At 37.9% G+C, this 5,514-nt stretch overlaps 1 long non-coding RNA gene across 1 annotated transcript; it reads left to right on the top strand.

Annotated features, from left to right (window-relative positions):
• Window positions 1-1,277: 1,277 nt before the first annotated feature.
• On the top strand, window positions 1,278-3,390 carry LOC139354529 (uncharacterized). The gene is made up of 3 exons (XR_011605499.1): window positions 1,278-1,424; window positions 1,752-1,846; window positions 2,933-3,390. It is a non-coding gene; the product is annotated as an uncharacterized lncRNA (long non-coding RNA).
• The last annotated feature ends 2,124 nt before the right edge of the window (window positions 3,391-5,514 follow it).

Here is a 5,514-nt window from a genome sequence, read left to right as displayed (position 1 = left end):
GAGCCGTCAAGGTCCAGAACGATTTCGTAGTGACAAATCACCATTGCGACAAACTGAGACCCGACGAATACAGCAGTTTTTTTAGATGATTAACGAAACCTCAGCGAAGCACGGGTCAAAAGCACGCAACTCCCAACACGACGGAGTTCTACGTTATCAGCGAGCAAAATATACAATCAATGCAACTTTAACGGAACAGCGACCAGGCGCACAGTAGCAGCACAATATAGTGCCGCCGCTGCAAGTTTGGGACAGTCGGCAAAGACTCAGCGGAACAGCCCAACAGGCAGCATACTGCTGACATTGCAGCCTAAACGACCAGTCAACGAACTCGAGGCCAAACTAGGTCGACCCAAGTACAGGTGCTGCCCCAACGCAGATGCACTACACATCAGATAATTTATACGCCCAATTTACGGGTCAGAATAGTATTTAAGCCCTGATTAACAGCTCAGTAAAGACAGTTACAAACCTACACCACACATGATTCATTATTTCCATCATCGGTTGACTCCCGTCAACCCATCCTAGAACAGTTCTTATAACTCCTGTGATCCGGCACCGTAGTAGCTATAGATACCTGTGTCGCGACACGATCGTCCTGTCCTATCTAGTGTTCAGTACCCCCTTGTCAACGCTCTGTCTACCACCAGTTACACTAACATTCGTGAACTCACCCCCGCACAGTCCTGTATCGCCTGTGGTCCGGCACCGTGCTACCCGTAGTTATCCGTGCCGCGACGCGATCGTGCTGTCAGACACAGCGTCCCCGTGCCCGCGACGAGCGTTCATACTCCCTCGTCCCGCGGAGTGACCAAACATTGTCTATTCAGATTAGACAAGAACACAAACAATAATAAATGCAAAATATTCATTACTAAGCGTTCAATTAACATTGATATGTCCTAGGGTTCACCAGTGCTCAAAAACTAGCACACATTAAGCGCTTTTTATATCACCCTTTTGAGCTCTTATTTGAGCAGCAGAAAAAGCACACGTTTAGCACCTTTTAAGTGCTTAGCAGCAAATACAATTACCGTTTTATTTAAATTTTTTATTTGTTTGCTTATGCTGTCATTCGTTGTTTTTTTAAACAAAAATCGCCGCGTACCATCACTACAACAACGAGTGACATCGATATCGATATCGATATCGACACGCCGATATAACAACAAGCTTTCGTGTTATATATCGGGCAAAATGACGCAAGTGTGCTATGTTATTTTAGGTGATAAACTGATGTATTTATTAAATTTAAAAACAATTTTATATTTGTGGGGGCAAAACCTAAATATTATATAAAATATTTTTTTAAATTAATTTGTTTTTATTTTTAAAAAATTAAAAATTAGTTAGATGCCATTGGCAATGGAGGTATTCGAGCTGCGTTTCGGTACAAACTGTTAGGCTGGCAAAAATCACAGGTATGTATTGAAGAACAATAATAGAATTTCGGTGTAGACTCAGGTGCGAAACCCAAATTGGTAAAGATTTAACGCTACATAATCTGAAAAGATTTTACGACTCAAGTCAGAAACTTTCCATCACACCACAGTTTAACAACTGAGCTAATTGATACTTTAACCACGATTTTTTTTAAACTGTGACGTGATGGAAAGTTTCTAGGTCTGGGGTCGTAACCTACAGGTGAAATCCTTTCAGATAATGTAGAGTTTAATCTTGGGCTTTTTAATTGACGACCAACAACTTAACGGCAGATCAAAGAGACCAGATAATTAATATCATTACAGAGGAAATCTCAGCTAGGCAGCAGACGCTTAAAACTATAGATTTTGCTGATATTGTGGACCAAATCGTGGCGGTATTTCCCTCGAAGAACTGGAGAGTAAGTTATGACCGTGCTTTGTACAAAATCTAAACACTATCAATGTTTATACCCGTTACTCGTAGAGTAAAAGGGTACACTAAATTCGTCAGAAAGTATGTAACATGTATGTATTCTTGATCAGGATCACAAGCCGAGTCGATCTAGCCATGTCCGTCTGTCTGTCCGACCGGATGAACGCTGAGATCTCGGAAACTATAAGAGCTAGGCTATTGGGATTTGGCATGCAGATTCCTGAGCTTTTTACGCAGCGCAAGTTTTTTTCAGCAATGTGCCACGCCCACTCTAACGTCCACAAACCGCCCGAAACTGTTGCTCCTACAGTTTTGATGCTAAAACACAAATTTTAACTGAAATGTATTATCCCCATCAATACCTAACGATTAACCTAAAAAATTTATGCCACGCCCACTTTAACGCCGACAAACCGCCCACAAACTTTAAAAAATCCTTAATACGAACGCGGATATCTCGGAAACTATCATAGATAGAGAAATAGGATCTCAGATTTAAATTCCGTAGCCTTGTACGCAGTGCAAGTTTGTTACGCAAAGATGCCACGCCCACACTAACGCTCACAAACCGAGCAAATCTGTAGTGCCCACAATTTTAATGTTAGATACAAAATTTTAATTGAAATGTGTTTGTCTTGTTAATACCTATCGATTGATCCAAAAAAAAGTTTGCCACGCCCACTCTAACGCCCACAAACCGCATAAGTCTGTGGCGCCCACAATGTTCATGCTAGAAAAAAGTGTTAACTGAAATGTATTAGTTTCGTCAATACCTATCGATTGACCACAAAAAAAGTTTGCCACGTCTACCCTAACGCCGATAACGCCTAAATCTGTCTACCGCCCACTTAACCATATAGTGAGATCGCGGGTAGGTGGCGCATTTCAATCTCGTTTTACTGCTTGCATATCTCCATTTCCCTTTGGTCCATTTAGCTGAGTAACGGGTATCTGATAGTCGAGGTACTCGACTATAGCGTTCTCACTTGTTTTGAATTGTGTTGTGGCTTAACAAATCTGTTCTACATTAAGTTTCCAACGCTGCATTTAGGCTTTTATTAATTTCTTCCAGGACGTTTACTACAGGCCCCGTAGCCTTACGCAAAAGCATCCTGCAGGAAAACTGTACTGGAAGTACGCAAATCTAATGTCAAAGCTTTTGAAGCGCAGACGATCCGGTCAGTTACAGGAATCCGTTCCTGTGTCCTAAACCAGTAGTTTTGCTGACATAACTAGCTTTGCTTTGAAAGCAGAGTTAAAGCGAGAAATTTCCGATTGGATCTCAGAGTGTCAAAAATGGAGGCAGTACCATGCCCAACGCAAAAAAGACATCGATTTGCGGGATGGTCCACAATTTTTAAAGGAGTGGCCAAAATACACTGGTCGGCATAAGTAGTTTGACAAAACAAAAGTTAAATATACTCATAATTTAAACTTACTTCTTGTAAACTTTGAGCATCAATGGAAAGGTAATTTAAATGTCATTTGAATGATACAATATATTTCTTACCCCATTCAGTATTTATTGAAAAGGACGAATTTTTGTAAATCTACTTTTAAATCTACTTTTTAAACGTTTTTTCTCGACTTAAAAACTTAAATTTTTTTATGCAAAAAAATTTCTTCAAAAAAAATTAAAAGTAACTGCAAAAAAAATTTTCAAAAATCATCTTGCTTATATTTATTATGATCTAGTAAATTGGACCCATTTAGGGAAAAGGTTTTTTGCTTGTACGAAAAGCAAATGCAAAACAACGAGTGCCTTAAGCTATTAAAGACAGCTCAAAAAACTGTATCAATCACTCGCAGGAAAGTCTGTTCCTCAGAATCAATTCCATTGCGGACTATGAGGTAAAGCTTCACCAGCTAATTATTAAGTATTATTTAAGCTCAGTATGGTTTTGTTAATGAATAGATGTAATACAATTAAGTATTAAACAGACAACCTCCCAATGAACAAATAATAATGCAAGCTTAGATTGTGTGAACCGCACGCTCTCAACGCCAGAATCGAAGTGAACGAGAATATCAAGAGAGAAAAAGAACAACGAGAAGATAGGAAAAAGAAGCACGATAGTCCCGTTTCCTTAAGCGGTTGCCTAGGAAACCAAGACATCGGAATGTGCGTCTACCTCTCGTACACATACATTCATGCAAACATGAATTGCACAATTATCCATGTGACTTTTGTAAATTTGAACATGCAAACTCCAACACGCCGCCTCAAAAATTACATTGATTATCACTTCAATTCCTGACGAGAGTTTGTGCTTTAGTTTTAATTTGTTTCTTCATGTCATTTCTTTTCTTTTTCAATTCTGGGGATACATTAGATCCAGCATTTGCTGCAAGAGTTGGGGAAACCCAGTAAAACCCAACTAGATCCATACAAATATTAACATAATTAAAGCTTTGACAAATGAAATTAAACAGGAATAAACAGTAAATATGAAAATTAAAATTAATTACTTCATGAGATCCATTTGAAAAAATAAACAAGAATATGAATTCAATTCAATTACTTAAGTCTTAGTAAGTAAAAAAAAATAATCATAAATGACTTCATGGGATCCATTTCATGTTTTGCTTCGATGGATTTTCAGCAACAGTTCACCAGGTTCGTAGTTGGATTATTCAAAAAGACCCAGCTGGCTTCTCAGGGAAATAAACCGGGCAGATGGTAATGGCTTCGTCAATATGTCGGCTAGTTGCAGATCTGTGGGAATATACTTTACACAAATTAGTTTCTTTTCAATTTGCTCTTTTGTAAAGTGATATTTAATATCTTTGTGCTTTGTTCTCTTATGGCAAGTAGGATTATTTGCAATACTTATACAACCTTGTCTTCAAAAATATCAATAGGACCACTTAATTCTAGATTAATCTCATTTATTAGCGATTTTAACCAAAGAGCTTCTCTTACACCTTCAAACAAGGCCATGTATTCTGCTTCAGTAGATGAAGCAGCAACCGACTTTTGCTTCATGGTACTCCATGAAACCAAACAATTTTCAAACATTTTAAAAAGGTACCCCGTGGTACTTCTTCTGTCAGTTTCATTTCCAGCCCCATCGGAATCTACATAGCCTGTAAGAATATTATTAAAATTAGCTACCTTCTTGAATCTAAGCTTGATATTAACAGTTCCCTTCAGATATCTAAGAACTCTCTTAAGGCATTGCCATAGTTCCTTATTGTTGTTGTTTGTATATCTGCTTAGAATACTTATTGAAGTACTTAAATCGGGCCGTGTACATAACATTATGTACATCACACAACCAATTAAATTTCTAAACGGTGCATCACATAATTCTTTTGATTGCAGAGCTGTATAGTCTAACTTACTTGGGAGGGGAGTACTAACTGAATTACACTCTTCCATATTACATTTTCTCAATACATTTTTAATGTATGCGGACTGACTAAGACAAATCTCTCCATTAGTTCTATCAATTTTTATGCCAATAAAGTGTCTAGTTTCACGTAAATCGGTCATTTGAAACTTGTCATGAAGGTAAGATTTAAAATTGGACATTGTATCAGATTTGTTTGTAGCAATTACTACATCGTCCACATATAACAAGAAATATATATTTCTCGAAATATCTCCCTTATCCAAAATATAAATACACCGATCAACTCCTAAGTTTTTAA

This window comes from Drosophila suzukii (genome assembly GCF_043229965.1).
Source record: "Drosophila suzukii chromosome 2 unlocalized genomic scaffold, CBGP_Dsuzu_IsoJpt1.0 scf_2c, whole genome shotgun sequence".
Lineage (NCBI taxonomy): Eukaryota > Metazoa > Arthropoda > Insecta > Diptera > Drosophilidae > Drosophila > Drosophila suzukii.
Note: the sequence above shows the minus strand (reverse complement) of the source record. Positions and strands in the feature narration are given on the sequence as shown.